Source organism: Pinus tabuliformis, chromosome 6 (assembly GCF_031772625.1).
Source record: "Pinus tabuliformis cultivar Carrire ecotype Pingquan chromosome 6, CPIR1, whole genome shotgun sequence".
NCBI classification, from domain to species: domain Eukaryota; kingdom Viridiplantae; phylum Streptophyta; class Pinopsida; order Pinales; family Pinaceae; genus Pinus; species Pinus tabuliformis.
Window position 1 is genome coordinate 365,569,514 of NC_142292.1, and position 21,229 is coordinate 365,590,742.

The window sequence follows — 21,229 nt, forward strand, 5'->3', positions numbered from 1 at the left end:
TCTATCTAAGGAAGTTACCCTGTAAATTCCTACATAATGCTTAATACATGTCTTTGATTAATTTGCTATGAAATGAGGGATCAAATGGTCCTGCATTGAATCCATAATAATTCTCTTTGTTGTGGAAACCTTATTCTCATATCAAAAAAATTGTTGGGAATTAAAAGAAATTATAACATTCCCTTCAAATACTTCAATTAGTCTCCTCTATCAACACTTGAAAACTACACTTCCAACAAGTGAAATTAGAAAAACATTCTATATTATCACACTATTTAAAAATGGACATCCCAAAGTGAGCCATTCTTGCAACCCCTTTAGCACATATCAAAAAACTTAAAGATATAATTAACTAACACTCATAAATTAATACTAAACCTAATCATAATTAATACCATATCTAACTTTCTCGTTTAACACAATTTAATATATAATTAACATTATATTTAAATACATACATAACCAGAAACTTAAATATATAAGTAAATAGGAAATATAAGTTCAAATTAAGAAATATAATTAAACAAATATTTAAACATATAATTTAACATAATAATAATATTAAAAAAATAAATAAATTAAATTATTAAAAAATTATTAAATAAAACAAGAAACTTAAATATAATGTTAAAGAATTAAACAAGAAACTTAAGGATATAATTAACTAACACTCATAAATTAATACTAAACTTAATCATAGTTAATACCATATCTAACTTTCTCATTTACAACAATTTAATATATAATTAGCATTGTTTAATATATAATTAACATTATATTTAAATACATACATAACAAGAAACTTAAAAATATTAGTTCAAATTAAGAAATATAATTAAACGGATATTTTAACATAATAAATAAATAAATAAATAAATTGATTAAATTAAATTATTAAATAAATTAATAATAAATTAATATTAATTAACCAAGTTGACATTAGATGTTTATCTCATTTAACTATTAATTGCTCCATAATTGCACACTCTCTTTTCTCAAAAGGCAGATCACATTTCCCTGATAATGGATTCACTAAAATGTTGGTTTTTTTCAAAAAACTGATAATAGGTTTTTCCACAGATTCTTTAAATCTCTACCAACCTGTATGGACTCTCTCTTTAAAACAAATTAACAACCCATATTCCTACTTACAACCATAATACAATACTCCAATAATTATATTTTCATGAACATCTCACCCACAATCCCGTCATAAGTTCTACTTGGAGATAATGTTTACATTAGTAAATAGGTAGATTAGTTTGTTAGTTTTGTTGAGAGATTTTCTCAACAATATTCTCCTTATTTGAAATAAGTTGGATTTCATAAACACTATTTATGTGACTTGTAATTTAACATTATAAAAAATATACGATTTTTTTTTTTGTAAGTTAAGGTGGAACCATTTCTATTATAACGGGTTAAAACCAGTGCATACATATGATGGCCTCAACCCGCACCGTAGGGAAATCGGGTCTATTGGCCATCTAAAGTTCTTAATAGCCATCCAGAAACAAAATTTAACTATCCTGCTTGTCCATGCTATATAAACTATCCATTCAAAAAAACTACCACTGTTTGCTAGCTGCATTATGAAAATTAAACAAAGGGAGGCGTGCTTTTCTACTTCCTAACTAAGAAGAAATAGACATATCTTGACAAAGTCATTCTTCCATTGCGCTTGGGTGATGTTCCTCCTCTTTAACCTCCTGAGTGAGTTTCTTGAGCTACTGTTGTATCTCGTCGAGCTTGCCATCCTGCATCATGATGGTTATCTGCAATTTGTTTAACTCCTTCTTTAGATTAGGAATGCCTTGGGCTAGTTCAGCCATCTCCATGGCTACCTGTTCCATAGCCTTAGCTAGCAGTCGCTTCATGACCCAATACACATGTAAGGCCTGTTTATATAGAGACATGTGCCCTCTAGTGTTGCCAGGGTCTGGTAACAGGTACTCCTAATCCTCCATCTCTGACTCGGACTGCTCCTGGGTCGCTTCCTCTTCCAGGTGCTGAATTATTCTCCTAATGTCCGCATGCGTGTCTTTGCAATATGCCCTCTCTGCATACTGCACTTGGCGATTTATCGTTTTCCTTCCGCGTTTGGGTCTTACTGTCCTGGTTCGTCCCTGATCCTGTCGACCTGCTTGCCACCGTCCCCTTCTCCTCCTGCAGCCCCTTCCTCGTCCTGCTCTGCCGGCATTGTATTCCCTTGTCCCGCTTCCCTGTCCTACTTCTCTGACTGGTGCTCCCATATCGGCTTCCTCCTCTCGGTCTCTGTCTGTCCTTTCTCCTGTATCCTCCGCTACCTGTCTTGTATTCTCCTGTATTATTTTGTGTGCATCATATCTAACATCATATTTACTCTACCAATTTCTTTGTATTCACACCCACAAAATCCTATACATCTGTGATATACGTTAATCTAAAAACTTTTGATATACAACTCTAATACATACTAAATTCTCTATACTTCATAAGTAAATCATTACTCATATAAATAACATCCAAAAATCCAAAAATCATAAACAACTCCATCTGTACCTATATTAAAAGTTTAAAACTATATACTGGAATTTCAAAAATATAATTATTACATGTTAAAACTATATACCGGAATTTCACGAACATAATCATTAACATACTTTGAAAAACACAAACTATATACCGGAATTTCACGAACATAATCATTAACATACTTTGAAAAACACAAAATATATACTAGAATTTCAAAAATATAATCATTACATATTATTACATATTAAAACTATATACTAGAATTTCAAGAATATAATTATTACAGATCCTGAAAAATCAAAATAATGAATAGAAAAGATAAATTTACGATAAATTTACACATGGTTTTGAAATTTTAGCGAATTGGATATCAATTCCTAAACAACCTAGAAGTATTTGCACTAAAACTATAGCGTAATTTCAATTTCTAAGAATATAATCATTATATATTTTGAGAAAATCAAAATAATGGAAAGAAAAGACCAAATTTACACAAAATACGGTCTTGAAAATTTATGGAAACTCATATCAATTGCTGACCAACATAAAAGTAGAGTTTGTTTTAATGAAATCTTTTTAATTTTTTTTTTTTTGAGTTTTTTTAATGAAATGTTTTTAATTTTTTTTAATGAAATGATTTTTTTCGTTTGTTAAATTGGTTGAGTTTTCTAAAGATTATATTAGGTTTGATTTGTGGCTTGAGAAATTATTATTGAGGGGAATTTAAGTTGTCGAAATTATCCGGGGATCACACTGGATTTGAGCTATACCAACTCTTAACATAGCTGGATTTTTACCCACCAGTTTCAATTGGGTAACCTTCACATCACAGAATGATTTAAGAGTACACCCATCACCATCTATTCTACACCCAATAAACTATAAAATATTTATATCTATATTAAATGATTAAAATATTTTTCCCATATATTTATTATTTTAATTTATATATATATATATATATATATATATATATATATATATATAAATCAACTTAATTATATAATTTAAATAATTAATAAACTTTAATATATTTGATAAAGTTAAAAAAATATTAATTTTTAAAATAAAAAATTAATTATATAACTGAAAAAATATTTTAATAATCTAAATAATTATAATTTAATGAACTTAATTACATTTTTTATTAAATTAATAAAACTAATTTTTTTTATTAAATTTTAAATATATATACCATAAAAATAATTTCAAAAGTACATTCTCTTTTCCATATAAACACATCTATCAACATAAATATTAATTTAACAATTTGTTTGCCAAAAAAATAATAATTTAATATAAATAATACTTCGAATAACTAAACACAATTAGGATTTAGTTAATATATGCACACGTCATCGATAAAATTTTATACATGCACACGTACATGATAATATTTTATATAAAGAAAACAAAACTCTATGGCATGCTCGTCCCACCACTTGGACGTAGCGGAAGCATGCTGACTCCACCGCTTGCAATGAACACCCATGGCTTGCACAACCATGGAAGAAGGATTGTCATTATCCTCGAAGACTTTCATGCTTTGAACCGCCTTATAAGTCTTGGTCCTTATCACATGGAGATGCTTTGAATGCCTCAAGTTCGTTGTTCCACCGCCCATTGGGCCGATTGAAATTATTACTGAAGTTACTAATTTATTATTTATATAAGAAAAAGGCAAGAGTTTCATACCAAGTTTAGGTTGGGAATTACAATTTCCGTTAGATAAAAATCTATAGGTATTGGTCAAAAATCATATCGCTAGAGATAAGGATCCACGAGAGGCGGTTAGTCCATGTCGTAAAACACCTGAGGAGGGTTGGTTTATCCAATATCCAACAATCTCCTCCCAATGTGACTTTGGTGTGTATTGAACTCGTGACCTACGCTCTGATACCACTTGTTGGGAATCACAATTGTCATTAAATCAACATCTGTAGGCGTTAGTCAACGATCACATCGCCAGAGATAAAGATTCACAAAAGACAGTTAATCCATGTCGCGAAACACAAAGAGAACATTAATTTATTCAATGTCCAACCATTAACCATTAAAAAAGTATATTAGTGTATTTCAAATTCATTTATCTTAATTATCATAATTATATATGTGGATTTTTTTAGTGGGTGTTCAAATTATCTCGGTGCGATCTAAGTTCAACTTCCATGGTATATTATTATAAAAATTAAGTTGAGTGTAACAATTTGTAAATTATATGTGATAAATGATTTAAATTTTAATTTAATTTTTAGATGTCCTAAATGAGAGTGTATATCTTAATATGCTAGATATAATGGGATCGATTTTTATGCGCATATGTGATAAGATTATCTAATGTAATATCTTTTCTTATAGTCACATTTTTTACCACTACTTTGAGGTGGCCGTCTAGGTCAAGGAAACACCTTCATGACATTTGAAACTTGCTCATTGTTGAAGAACTCTTTGTTTTCACTAATGGATTCGGCAAATGTAACTCTTTTTTATTAAGATAGGGATAAATTATCTATGCTTTTTTTTTCCACTGGAAAAATCAGTAATTTTCATTAAGATTAGAAAATTACATATAGTAGATGCCCTTGGCATTGCTGTAATGTTCATAATATCAAAACTTGTCCTGTTAATCAGGAGCTAATGTCAAATAACTAGCTAATCTAGACTTTCCTACCCTTCTTTTTTTCCACTTTCCGCCAACCTTCATTGTTAGGCGGAGCAGTTACAATAATCATTTGTGTTTCATTTGTGGCAGCCATGATATCCTTTTCAGAATCTGTACTTGTTGGTGAGTAAGCACGCTTGCTGCCTCCAATTTCTTGCCTGGTGTTCTCATCTTGCTACTGTGGGTTACCTGCATTTGTGTCTATTGCTCCTTCGATCAGATATTCGTTGTTCTGTAGGTGGTGTGGATAGCTTGCATTGCTGATTTCTGTATTTATCTTTCCGTCTTCATCTTCTTGTATATTGTTGTTGGTTCCCTCATTCCTTTCCTCTTCTTTTTCCTCTTCTGCATCCTCTGTCCATGTGGCTGAAAATTGCCATCCTTTCGGTTTCGGTGGTTGTCTCCTTTTCCTGTCTTTTTTGTTTTGTGGGCATGTACTCTGTAGATGACCTGTTTGTCGACATATGCGGCAACGGAAGGCGGTGTTTTCATAATCCAATGGCTGTGCCCATTGTTTTCCATTGTGAATTAGGATTATGTGCTCTGGTAGACCTTGACTGAGGTCTACCTCCACACATATCCTGGCGAATGTGTAGATATCCTTAGATAGGCGCTCATGATCTGCTTTTAAAAAGGATCCCAGGGTATTGCCTATTCCTTCCAGTACTTTGTAGTGCCAGAAGTGTATAGGAAGATTAAACAGTTTTACCCATACTGGCATTTTGCTGACCACCATGCTGTTTGGATCGAAATCCGGGAACCAAGATTTCACGAACAGGCCAGCGTTACCCCAGAACCATGGCCCTTCGTTCAAAGCATAATCTTTGTCCTTTATGGTGTCAAATTTGACAATAAAGAATCCCTTTGAACAGAGATGGATATCACAGTTTTCTGTCCATATGGAGTAGATCCATTGACGAAGGGCTTCCGGTTTGGGCCAAAATCCATTGAACCTGCATATCACTGCTTTAGTCAAATAATCAGATTGTATTTCATTTACCTCTGGTATGGAGATTACTAATGCAGGGTTCTGTGTTGTCTGCTCAACAATGTATGCCCCTGGTGCTGTATCTTGCTGTTCTGGTTTCTTTTGTGATTCCATCTTCCCTTTGACTGCATCTTTGAAGGAAACAGGTCCTTTTGAACTTGAGCCGGGGCAGCCTCCGCGCAATCTTGAGCTGAGACAGATTGTAGAGTCTTTTGCTATACCGTAATCCATTAGTTTAAACCCCTCCTGCATTACCTTCCCTGCGTAGAGGAGGAGTTGTTTGCATGGTGGGATTCCCGTCTTTTCATGTATCCTCTGTTTGAGGATTTCTGTTGCCTCCCATAGCCCTATTTCAATGCATATTGTGTGCCCTCCCATAGATCTGATAAAGAGAGAGCTTATTTTGCCCTGAATCTTCTTTTCCGATGGGTGTGTTTCCAGATCTGATCTGCATGGGGTTAGATCTGCTCTACAGAGGTCTAGATCTGGAAGTTTATGTCCCGATCTGAGTCCGAGTACTGTGTCTGGCAGGGGATCCAAAGCCAAGGTCTCGTCCCATGCTTGATCTGCAATCAAATTAATTGCCGGCAGCCAGAATGTGATAGATCGGGCTCGCTGCTCTCCGAGAGGGGGTATAGGAACAGCCTGCCAAACATATTTCCCATACCTGAGCATGTATTGCTGCAACGATGTGATATATGCCCAGATCTGCGCTGCAGGGGCCATTAAAGTTTCCATACGCCGTGGTTCCAGGGTTCTACTTCCATCCTCAGCCTGATCTGCATCTTTTCCTTCTAAGAATCGACCTCGGACGACAGATCGAATCCCCAGGATTCCTGGATGGCCCATGAAAGTTAACAGATGTCCTTTCTTTTCATACTCGCTATCAGATTTTCCATACCTGCACGTTGGCGAATCAAGTCGCGTCAGGGTAAAAACTATTTGTTTTGGGGCCGAACATAAAATTTCTGAAGCCGCCGTGAAGACTGTCTGCACCCTGAAGGCGGGGGAGCGCAGATTGCTGAGGTTTGATGCGTGTAACTCCTTGCCATCCGCCAATACAATCCAGTACTCAATGGGGGCTCCGAGCTCAGAGAAACCATCGGCCAATCCTCTATCCGATCCGAGGCAGAGCAGAGTTTTCAGATCCGCGGCGGCGCAGAGATAGTTTTCTGAAACCCTAAGACCAAAAACCGCCTCCATCGCTCTCTCCTCCACTATCTTATAAATTATCTATGCTACTTGGAAGGAGTTTGGAGTTAAGGTTAGTAAAAGGAGAACTAAGGCATTGAAGAATTACGTGGAGATTCTAAATTATGTTTTTATTTCTATCCTTCACATTTCTGGATAATGTACAAGTTAAATAGATTTTCCTAAACCCTAAACTAATATTTGTATTGATTATATTTTAAAAGTGGAGATAAAAATAGCTTGGCCATATAATTAGTCATGTTTTAAACAAGTTATATGAATTTATTTATAAAAAAAAAGATTTACATGTAGTGAGAAAGTCACATGAAAAGAGTTAAAGGCCATAACAATTTTAAAAGCTATTAAATGAAATAGTTGAAATGTGAGAAACATAAAACAAAAAGAAATACACACCATTCACAATCGACATAAAGTTTTCTCTTGGAAACCCTTGTCGAAGAAAAGCTAGCTAGAAGATGAGACTTCTTTGCTCTCTTTTGTTTAATATGGAAAAGGTGCAAGTACAAAGAAAAAAGTATTATGTATGGAGTCACCTAAAACTTGTGGCTTGTAAGGAAGAAGTTATAGATTCTTGACCCCTTCTATTTTTCTCTCTAATTTCCCACTCCTAATTACTTTGCTTAATTATGGAACAAAATGCAGTAGCATAAAACATAAGCCCCACTCCTCAAAGTGACTTGATATTTAACATAGCCCAATAACCAATTAGGGGTAAGGTTTGACTCCCTCAATTCTCAACTAGAATTACAGGTTTGAACTTTCTAGAGTCATCTTCAATGTCCAAATATAGCTAGCCTCATACACATGCATAGGAAGGATTGACATGCATTCACTTTTACCATGGTGGTCAACCTATAGGAGGCGTTGGTGATTATAGCAACAAACATCTGCATAGGCTAAGTGCCAAGCATGTAAGAGACATCCAAAACCTTTATATGTATTTTCTTAGTTTATTAAGTGAGTTTTATGATTCTTTCCTAAGTCTAACTTAGAAAAAACACATTAATTAATTAATTAATTAATTAATTAATTAATGTTGGATATTAGGATAAGGTTTTCTAAAGAAAGATGAATTATTCAATTTAGTGAATTAGATCTAATCTCCAATGTTGATCTTAAGTTGGTCAGGATTTAATCCTAGCCATCGATCACTTTGGAGATTAGGGTTAGGGATTTAGCTCAATGAGAAATTATAAAAGAAAGACTAAGGAGAGGGGAAAGACACACAAAATCATTGAGAGAGTGAATTTCTCAAGTGAAGAGTGAGAGACTTAAGGCTAAAGAGAAATAAGTAATGTAGTAGGAAATTCCAGAGAAGGAAACTTGTGAAGGTTGAATTGTTGAGCATTGAATTTGCAGAGGGCCAAGTCTTAACTAGCATAAATTGAGACTTGCGTAGGGATGTTATACGAGTTATGGTTAGGCTAAGGTTATGAGGAGCATCCAACACGTGGGTTGTACAATGGAAAATTAGGATAGATGAAGGTGGATTTTGCAGATTGGGATTTTTTAGTGGGTCGAGTTTTCCATGGGAGTGAGTTTTTCTAAGGGGGTGATATTTTCCAGGTTCTATTGTTGTATAAAATTATGTATTTGTGGGACATTTTCCCTATAAGGGATCCCTTATTTATTCTAAGAAATAAAGTGAAGAATAAATTTGAGGGTTTTATAATTTTATGTTATGTGATTGATTTTCTACTTGTGCTTCTACTCCCAAATTTATTGATAAATACTAAAGTATTTTTATTTAGAAATTTAGAAAATAACTTATTTGATTATATATATATATTTGTTCGATATAAAAATTCTTGGAATTCAGGAATTTAACATAGTATAAAAGCAATAAACTCTTAAGGAGTGGGAGATCAATTTATCACAAGTTTACAACAGAAAAAAATTTAGCAATAAAATATTTATTATTTAGTTGAGTATTTTATTTAGGAGGATGGTTGAGACTAGGTTGATATTTGAAGACTACTTAGAGGGTGCATTCAACTACAATCCTTGGAATAAGAGGATAGCATTGGTATTGATGGATAACTACATTTGGGAGTTTGTTGAAAAGAAACTTGTCCCTCCTACTAATGTTGCACAATTGACCATCCATAATAAAAAGGATGTAAAATCTAGGAGGATTATTCTTAATGCAGTGAAGGATCATGTAATCCCTCATTTATTTGGAAAGATTACTATGAGAGAGATGTGGGAGTATTTGAGAAAACTATAATAGAGTGATAGCCAAAATAGGAAGATGGTGTTGAATGATAAACTCATGGGCACAAAGATGACTAGAACATATACAATAGTGTCTCATATCAACAGGATCTCCCAAGTTCATGATCATTTCGTTGTAGTTGGGGAGGTCGTATCAAATCAAGAATTGGTGAGTATGGTCCTAAATGGCTTCACTAAGCCATGGGTTCCCATTTTCAAAGGCATTGTAGCATGAGAAAAACTTACTATCTAGGAGATATTGTGGGATGATTTCATCCAAGGTGATATTCAAGAGGAATCTTTACATGGAGACTAGCGCGAGATTGATGATGAGAACATTTCCCTTATTATTCAGGTAAGGAAAGGCAAGGGAAAGACCAAGAATAATACTAGTGGAAAGTTCATCTCTCAATACAGAAAGAAGAAAAGCATGAGTAGGGCGAAATGTTTTTCTTATCACAAGATTGGCCATTATGCATGTTGGTGTTTAAACAAGAAATAAGGAAAGGGAAAGCTACAATAGGTTGCAACATTGGAAAACACATAGTTTAATGAATTTTCCACCAAGTTCAAGACAAAGTTCTCATTGGTGTCTTGTTTTTCTAACACTATAGTGAAAGTATTATCTGTACAGGGTTAAAACCTACATTTGGTATCAAAGCAGTTTTGGCTTCAAGGGGAAGCCTTTGTGGCTTACGGATTTTTCTTGAGCCTATGGTAGACTTTGTTACAATGGGAGATATGTAGAATTGATTCTTGTGGTGAAATGAAATGGTGAACAATGGAAAGATAGAGATCGAGAAATTCAATGGAAAAAGTTTTTAGTTGTGGTAGCTCAAGATACGGGATCAGTTGGTGGATAAATATTAGTGGATCATTGTGGATCTAGTTACTAATACAATGACAATGTTGACATAAAACTATACCAAGTTATATTAGAAGGCAAAGAGAAAAATACAATTATGTGTCTCAAATTCAGTATTACATAATGTTTCAGGAGAAGCTACAACAAAAGCTTTGTGGGACAACTTAGGGGCTTTGTATCAGTCTAAGTCCCTAGTAAATATTTTTTTCCTACAGAAGAAGCTATATAACCTAAGGATGAAGGATGTAGACTCAGTGAAAGAGCATCCAAACACCTTCAATATTGTGGCAAGTCAATTATTATATGTTGATATTAAAATTTCAAGTGAAGGTAAATGCATCATTTTGTTGTGTTCTCTACTAGACTCATGTGATAGTCTGGTTGTCACCATAGGCAATAATGCAGTGAATTTAAAGTTTGATAATATAGTGTCATCCTTGTTGTCGAAGGACATGAGACATAAAAATATGGAAGGTCAAAATGGAAATTCTTTCTCTATAAGAGGATGCTACCAGAACATAAACAAAAATAAGTCCTCAAGTGGGAGATCTAAATTTCCAGTGAAATTTGTAAATAGTATGCTAGAAGTGCGGAAAATAATGGCACTATAAGAAATATTGAAGATCCAAAAATATTGAGAAAGGAAAAGGATATGATGATCCACCTTCTGCAGAAGTGAAATCCACCTCAGATGAAGGTGGGGATGTGTACTTGGCTTCTTCAAGTACAAATGTAAATCATGAGGCATGGATGATTGACTTAGGTGCATCCTTTCATATGACTCCCCACAGGGAGTGCTTCTACGAATATGAGAGATATGATGGTGGGGATGTATTCCTAGGAAATGACAGGAAAACCAAAATCACAGGATGAGGAAAAGTGAAGTTGAAGTTGACAGACAGAAGGATTACAACACTCCCTGGTTTTTTGTACATTATAGGATTGTCCAAAAATCTAATTATTTTAAGCAAGATGGATGATGTAGGTGTAAAAAAGCATTTGAGAAAGATACCTGCAAGGTGGTTCAAGGATAATAGGTATTGATGACGGAAGTTTAGATCATAATTTTTTACAAGTTGTTGGGTAATATTTTTATTGATGGGTGCAATGGTTCTATCATTTCTGGGAGTGGAGCATAAAATATTGTAGTCTTTAGAGAAAATACTATGTTGTGGCATAAAAAATTGGGACATATTGGAGAGAAGGGCCTTTGAATACTACATGGTAATGGTATGGTAGAATGTATGTTTAATTTCTCTTTGGATTTTGATTTCTATGAACATTGTGTATTTGGGAAGTAGAATCGGGTGAGGTTCTCCTCTGGTGCGAAGAGGGCAGAAGGAATATTACAGCTAGCACACAATGATGTGTTTAGACTTGTGTCGGTTCCTCACTGGAAAAATATATGCACTATGTCTCATTTATAGATAACTTCTCCAGGAATACGTGGATATATTTCCTTAGGAAGAAATTTGAAGTCTTTGACATGTTTAAATAATTTAAGGCTTTGGTGGAAAATCAGACAAAAAAGAATATTAAGGTGTTGAGGACAAACAAGGATGGAGAGTTCCACAAGAAGGAATTCAAAGAGTTCTGTAAGAAGTGTGGTATAGAATGACATAAGACTTCTCCATAAGCACTTCAAAAAAATAGAATTTCTTAAATGATGAATAGGAAATTGATGGAAAAAGCAAGGAGCATGCTTAATGGTTCTGGGTTAGGATGGGAATTTTGGGCAGACACAATGGATACTTCATGTTACCTGGTTAATATATTACCTTCATAAACATTGGAGGATAAGATTCCACATGATGTATGTATTGGTAAGAAACCCTCTCTCACACATCTCAAAGTATTTGGTTGTGATGCATATGTACATGTTCCAAAGGAGAAAAGAACCAAGTTGGATGGTACATCTAAAAGGTGAATCTTTATTGGCTATAAAGATGGCTTAAAAGGTTATAAGATTTGGAACCTAGAAACAAAGAAGGTTGTGTATATCCAAGATGTGGAATTTAGAGAAGTGAAGGATGTCATGAAATAGAAATTCCTACCAAGGGAGAAGGAAAAAGGGAAGATATATTTTGAACTTAAGCATGAAGAATCAAACTCCACAAAAGAATAGGAATTAGAAGAAGAACCACACACTCCGGTTTTGAGGATATTAGTTTGGAAAGAAGGCATCCAGAGAGGTATACTCCATCTAATTTTTTCTCAAAATTTTCTTTACTCATTATTGACAATGATCCTAGAACTGTTACAGAGGTGGTGGATTCAGAGGATGGAAAATTATGGAAAAAGACCATGCTTGAAGGAATGGCATCCTTGGACAAGAATGAGGTTTGATATCTGTTGGAGTTGTTGTCTAGAAGAAAACCCATTGGCAACAAATGGATGTTTAAGGAGAAGTTGAATGTAGAAGGAAGAGTGGAGAAATAAAAAGCTCAGTTAGTAGCAAAAAGTTAGTCCTAGGTGCAAGGAATTGGTTTTGGTGATATTTTTTCTCTTGTTTCCAATTTAGCTTCTATTAGACTTTTTTATCTGCTGTTGCTTTTTATTTTGAGGTAGAAAATATGTATGTGAAGACAACATTCCTACATGGGGATTTTGAAGAGGAGATTTGCAGTGAAGGGTAAGATAGAATTGGTATGCACGCTAAAAGAGTATTAGTATTGGTTAAATAAATCACCAAGGATGTGGTATAAAATATTTCATACTTATATACACGAACATGACTTCACAATGTGTGTATTTTAAATTAGTTGGTGATCATGTTATTTATTTTGGCTTGTGTGTGGCTGATACGTTGTTGATTGGAAATGATACAAAAATAATCTAGAATGTGAGACCTAATTGTTGTCTAAATTTAACATGAAGGATCTTGGAGTTGCAAATTTTCTTTTGGGCATGGAAATTAAAAGAGATGAGGCAAAGAGAAAACTATGGTTAAATCAGAGGAAGTATGTTGAGATAATATTGCAGAGGTTTAATATGTAGGGAAGTAAACCAATGAAGGTTTGTATTCTTGTATGTGTAAAGTTATCTGCAGAGCAATATCCTGATACACAAGAAAAGGAAGAGGACATGTCCCCTGTTCCATATGTGAGTGTAGTTGGAAGTTTGATATATGCAATGCTTTGTACCAGACAAGACATTACACATGAAGTGGGTGAATTGAGCAAGTTTACATCAAAACTAGGGAAGGAGCATTGGGAAAGAATAAAGAGGGTTTTCAAGTATCTGCATGGCACTAGTGATTATGGTTTTTGCTACCAAGGAATACCAAGATTTGACAGAGTGTTGGAAATACGTGGCATTGTTGCTGCAGAATTAGTTGGAGATATGGATCATAGAATATCTATAAGTGAGTATGTGTTTAACCTATTTGGAGGAGCAATCAATTTGATGAACAAGAGGCAATATGTAGTGGCACTTTCAAATAAAAAAGTTCAATACATGGCGGCCACTCATGCAAGCAAGGAAGAACTTTGGTTACAAAGATTGTTTTTAGGTATGGGGTTGGTACAACAAGCTATAAGGATATATTGTGACAACCAAACTGCAATATTCTTGGTAAATAACCTTGCTTATTATTCCAAGAAAAAGAATATCGATGTTCAATATGACTTTGTGAGGGATATGGTTGAAGACAGAAAGGTGTTGATGATAAAGTTGGAAACTTTGAAGAATATTGCAAATGCATTGACAAAGCCAAGGAGCACTAATAATTTCTCTTGGTGTAAATAAATAATGGGTGTTACTTCCATGGATTGGTGACTATGTACTCTTGTGCCCCCTATGTGCAAAGAAAACAACAAGTGGGAGAGTGTTGGGTATGTGCTATATTCTTTGCATGACCATCCTCATGTGCAATATGTATGTGTCAAGTGCAATGGAGGCATCACAGGGGGAATATAGCCCCCATTTTCGAGGGGTTTGTAGGGGGGAAGTAGACCCCTTGAATGGAGTTTGGGACTAAGAACATTATTACTAGCAACAAACACAAACCATTAACATAATGCACACAATGTTTACCCTAGGAAAACCCCAACTTTGGGGAAAAACCCAACAAACAGAATTCCATAGACCCCTTGGCCAAAACTCTACTAAGTTGGCCAAGTGATCCTTCACTGCTCACCTCTTTGGCCCATTGCAATAGAGTTCCTCCCAACATCTTAAAGGCTCCATTACATGCAATTCCATAGGCACAAAAACATAGGTAACCAAAAAACCATGGGCCCAAAACCACTACTGTTGACCACATCAATTTTGACTCTTTCCCTGAGTCAAGTTCATCTAAAATATAACCAAGGGTGTATGGTTCTTGGACAATGATTCTTCTCGTCATATGAAGATATCAAAGGAGTTATTCACCAATATTTCAAAGGGAGATTCATAATTACATATGGAGTTTGGTAACAATGCCAGGTGTGTGTAGAGGGTGTTGGGAATATTTAGTTTTGGCTATATTTAGGATGTCATTTAGAGGTGATAGATGTGTTATATGTTCTAGGGATAAGAAAGAAACCACTCATAGTCTCATACATGGAGGAAAAAGGGTATGAGGTCTATTTATGGGATAGACATGTACTTTTTAGGCTGAGAGATTCTAGTCTAATCTCAAGACGAGTACTTGGAAGCAACAAGGATAAATTGTACATGTTGAAGGCTTAGTTTGTACCTGATCTGCTTCATGACAGTGGTAACTTGTGAGAGTTATGGCATAGGAGGATAGGTCACTTGTGACATAGAGTCTTACTAATATTGAGGGATATTTTCACTGGTATTCTAGAGTTTAGTGTAGAGTACAAGGATGTGTGCACTTGTAAAGTATGCTAGGAATACATTTCTTAACAGTGATATCAAGTCCATGGGAGTGTTGGTTTTGGTACATTCATACATGTGTGGTTGTATGTTAGCGTTGGAATCAAAATTTTTGTTACACCAAAACCTGTAGGTATTAGTAAACAAATACATCTCCAAAGTTAATAGATCCATGTGATATGGTTAAGAACATGTCATGAAACACATATGTTAGTAATTAGTATTAAGGCTAATTTAAAATTTTTATGCCAATTTATATTTCCTCATTCAAACATGGCAACCATTCATGTGATTAGTGGCAACACATAGTTAATAACAACACAAATCACCACATGAACACACACACCATGATAAACATACACGTGCGAAAAAACCACTAGAGATTTATTTTTTATTTGATGTAAAAATAAGAGCACCTACTCTGTTACATCCAATTATTTGTGAGCCACCACTCACAGGAAGCACCAACTCCCTATGATTGTTTACTAGCACCCACTAGTAGGAAGCACCAACTCCCTTCTTGTACAGACACCTAATCAACTTACCAGAAGCACCAACTTCATGGATTTGTTGCAAGCACCAACTTGCAGGAGGCATCAACCCCCAATCCTTCTCACTGCACCCACTAGGATGGAAGCACCAAATACTTGTATGTAGGCTCCAATGCGCACTCACAAGAAAAGTTACTGCCCATAGTAATTGAAATGGGTAGTAATTGACAACCACTTTTCCTATTATCAACTCTCTTCTCCTCTGTAACCTTCTCTTTATGCAACACTATGTCCTCTGCTCACTCTATAGCAACATAATATCCTCAGCTCAACAACATTCACTAATACATAGCCCTCTTTGTACGTTGTCCACTCTGTAGCAACTTACAGTCTCACACATAGCTCTTTTCTCTTGGGCCTCTTCTTCTACACAGACACTCTTGACCTCTCTGTGTAGCCTAGACACACTTGGCCTCTTCTTCGCATCTCACACACAAGCTCAGAGCCCTCCACTCAATTCGTAACAATGCTACTTCCCCTAGTTTCTCAACTACAATCCATGGTTTTGTTCCTCTGTTGCACAAGGAACAATGTTGTCTCTGCTATCATCCACACTGCCTAAGAGAATACTTTTGCATGACACTCCATGTTGTTGTTACATCAAACTGCAAGGCCATTGCAATTGCATTAAAAATTAGGATATCCACTTGATCATTCTCCATACTAAGAATTAAATCTCAATCAACCTACACACTTAAGGATCTCATCCGTTGAATTCAACTTGTAATGTTGGTATGGATCTTCATGTTTATTAATTGCTCATAGTGCTCTAAGAATATCGCATGCATGGCTTTCTAAGATGTGATCAGAGATTCTTCACCTAGCCATGTATTCCATTTAATTATTCATTAGCGTGTAAGAAATCTCAAGAATGGCTAACTCTATTTCAAGATAGGCTCCAATGATTATTTTGTGCATCATGGTTCTCTCTGTTTTGACTGAGTTTCGTGCCTTCAACAACCCCCATTGACTTCATTAATGCCTATGTGCATCATGGTCCTTGTTGCCCTGCTAACCAGCTTTTGAGATCAAAGAAATTTTTAGGTCTAAAATAGGCCTCCTAAGGAATATTATAAAATAATAGTGGAAATAATAAAATAAGATTAGATTACATAATCAAATTTAAGGGGAAAAAATAAAAACCCACTTTTTCAACTCATATTTTCAACTTATCTCTGTATTGTTTTACTCAAATTTGAAGTGAGAGAACTCATTGGATGAAAAATTTAATTCCTCATCCAAGTAGTACCCATGACCCATGTTGCATGCTTTTGATGGACCCGGTTACAAGAAAAATTAGAAATACATGAAAAACATGATTACAACCATGTTTTTCACGTATTTCTCATTTTTCATATAGCAGCATCCATCAGAAGTAAGCCTACATGGGTACTCCTTGGATGAGGAATTAAATTATGCATCCAATGAGTGCTCGCTCGAAATTTGAGTAAAACTATAGGGAGATAAGTTGAAAATACGAGTTGAAAAGTAGTTCTTTTTTTTTTAATCTTTTTTACTTTTTTACTCCAAAAATGGTCAATCATCCCACATGATGACATCATCATCTTGAATCCTTTTGGTTCTTATAAATTTTATTTTGCTTGTACAATTTTGTTTTGAGGCCCATTTTAGACCTCAAAATTTCTCTAATTCTCATCCATGCATGCATAGTCAATTTTATGGCAAAAATCCAAACTGGCGTAACTGCAAAATATGGATGGAATCCCCTCCAAAAATGTCAACCCATTCCTTTACCTATATATCACTACATATATCATGGCATAAAGCAAGATCCCAGAGGCCTGCATGCTCGTAACTCCTTATAAAATGTAATTCTTCGAACTTCCAGGCTATTATCTCTAGTTATGGCCCATAGTCTCCATTAAACCATATGCCCATAGTGTTATTTATTTTGTTATTAACATATGTCCCTTGGTCACAAATACACATGAAAACCATTGCAGAATAAAAATTGGCCTCACTCATATACATACACCCCTGCTAATGTGGATCTCAGATGCCCTACTGAAAATATCCACTCATCTTCCGTTACAATGTTACTGTGGAGGCTCCGGGCTTGGCCCACCTTCCACCTGTCAGCCTTTGAAGATCTTCATCTGTTAGCTTCTACATACCTCCACTTGTTAGCCCCACCACAATGCATATACTGCCGAGTTGAAGATTGAATGCCCTGGTGCCTGTAACTTTTTCAAAATAACATTTCATAAGACTTATAGGTTTGTGGACTTCCAGATACTCACTGACTAATGTGCACCACTTCCAATGTCGACCTGTCTTGACGCCCTTTTATTTGTATTCAGCCTCAAGTCCTTTAAAAAATTCTCATAGTCGTTTTTATTTATTAATAGCCCAAAGGCCCTTGGTCACCAAAACACATGAAAACCACCACAAAACCTAGACCTAGATGTGCCTTTTGTCATTTGAAGGAATAGTCAATTGCTAGCAAAATCTTTGTCTCTCGACTCTATTTTCTCAACAATGAATTGAAATTTCTTCTGGGCTTTCCACTTCCAGGCAATATTTTTTATGATTTCTATCAAGTGACGGCTTGTCAATTGTTGTCTCCTTCCTCACTCCTTGACATCCCAGATCACCTTTTAATAAAGTTACGGGCTTCCGCATTTCTGGGCACTATTCCCTCTACCCTAGCTCAATGCTATCCCAGATCTCTTTTAAATAAGGTTATGGGCTTCTAGGCCTTTCGGGGTAATGGGATTTCGGGCACTGCAACTTTGACCATGGAGATCCTGACTTTGGATGGCCATAACTTTTGATCCTGAGGGTGTTACAGGGAAAAGTGTATATATAGAACTGCTCTATCCCACTAAGGTGTGACAGCTGCCTTAGAAACAAACAGAGAAAAGCTACTTATGTTTTTCCTTTATGAATTATAGATAGAGAGGAACAGAAAGACCAACCTCTGTCTTGCGCTAATCCCTTGATTCGATCCCTCTCTTCTTTGATAGTCCTCAGCCACTTGCTCCCTTGCGCGCCCAACTTCACAAAGTACCTGTAAGATCACAGAAGCATAGCACTATACAAAGACATGGATCTATAATCATAAACAATCTAGGATCAGATGTAAATTGACCATACAAATGTAACAAGCATCAATGATACAAAAGCATGGAGGAAAACTCAAATAGCTTTTATTGATAAACAAGAAAAGATCCAGGAGGAGTTACAACCAGTTGTTCCGACCCAGCATCAACCTCCCAGCAAAGAAGCCCCTCTTCACCTCAAACAAAGCTTAGATCACCCAACAATCTGATGTTTGTCTCTAGAAACCAACAGCAATTCCTTACAATATGCAAAATTCCAGCCTCTGGATCTCTGGGATGATGGATCCATATATAGATATCTGTAAGGGGGATGAGTCAGCTTGTGATTTGATTAGTGTCTTCTCTCTGACAGTTCTTGCTTCCACTTGGAGAATGAGGGCCTCTTACTCATCCTTGGTCGAATTCAGTGAGGCAAGTGTCACAGGAGAAGATTCTGGAAGCTTCCATTGCCTCTCCACCTCGCGGAATGACACTGCCATTTGTCATTTCTCGCCCATCGCACCCCACAGAAGGGACTTTTGAAATGCAACGCACCCTCACAGTGTATTTAGGTGAGATGCAACGCACTTAGCCAGTGGAGCAGCTGCAATGATCCTGTTTTGACCAATTCTGAGTAGTTTCTCATGGAGAACTTCTGGGAGAAGCTGTAATCTGTTGACCTTGTTCCTTTAGGGGTTAGAACAACACTTTTAGGGACTTAGGAGCCCTTGGTTTATGGACATTTCATGCTTGGGGTTGTAAGGCACAAAAATGTCTATAACAGAGGGCCATTTTTGGACTTCCACATACCATTGGAAAGATTTTGCAAATCAATTCCAACTATCCCAAAACCAAGAGCATCTAAGCTAAACACATAGTGTTATCGGGAAAAATAGTGTCCATTCAGAGCTACTAGTCCCACTAAGATGGGTAGCTATCGTAGAAACAAACAAACTAAAGTTACTTGTGTTTTCCTTTATGAGAGATAGATGAGAGAGAAGCAGAGAGCACCAACCTCAGTCTTTGGCTAGTCTCCTTGCTTGTTTCCTTTCCCCTTTGATAGAGCTTTTGCCACTCCTTTCTCGCTTGTCCCGCTTCAAAGAACACCTGTAGAGTCAAGGAAGAAAAATACCATCAAAGCATAGAGATCTATAATCATAAGCAATGTAGGATCAGATGTACATTAACCATATAAATGCATATACAAATACAAGATTTAGAGATATACAAACACATGGAGGAAAACTCAAATAGCTTTATTGATAGAAGTGGTAGAAGAGAGGATTACAACCAAGTTGTCTGATCCAGCATCATCCTCCCAGCATGAAAGCCCTCTTCACCTCATACAAAGCAAGATCACCCAACAATGTCTTCAAAGAGAAATCAACAACACTTCCTTGCAAATTACCAAATTCCAGCCTTTGGATCTCTCAGATGAGGGATCCATACATAGATGTTTACAGGAGAGTGAGTCAGCTTTTGGGATTTTGATTAGTGTCATTTCATTGATAGTTCTTGGTTCCACTTGGATATTTCATGATCTCTTACTCATCCTGGGCGAATTCAGAGAGGCAAGTGTCAAATGAGCAGTTTCTAGAAGATTCTTTGAGTTTCCACCTAGCAAACTGCTCTTGCCATTTGTCTGCTCTCGCTCATCACACCCTATAGAAGGGATTTTGAGTATGCATCGCACCCCCCGTTTGTAATAGGTGAGATGCATTGCACCCTATGCATGGAGTAGTCTGTATGGTCTAGTTTTGACCAGTTCTGAGTAGTTTTTCATGGAGAGCTTCTGGGAGATGATGTAATCAGCTGACCTTGTTCCTTTAGGGTGTGAAACAACACTTTTCGGGGTTTATAAGCCCTTGGTTTATGCACATATGTGATTGAGGTTGCAGTGCCAAAATATGTCTATAACAGTTGCCCCCTAAAGCATGAGGTTGTAAATCTTTTGATGTCGAGTGAAATGCTTTATAATGAGGATCCGAGGTTTTTCGAACTGGAAGGTGACTTGTAATAAGATACAATACAATACATTATCTTCACAATATTTTCATGATCTAGTTGAGGCGGGCATTCCCATGCTCAGCTTTATAAATTCATATTCATGTACATAAGACAGACAATTGTCTGTGTGGAAGACTGATGATTCTGGTAGAGCCATCATCCTTTAGTTTGGATGATTATCTATGCAGCTGTGACGTACATTTGATGTCTTTATTTTCCTGGATATATCACAGCCCGGATGGATGAAACTAGATCCGGGGTCTTCAAACTCATTCAATCTTCACCCGAAGTACAAGTCAATCCATGTGAAAATATGTTCTGATGTCGAAC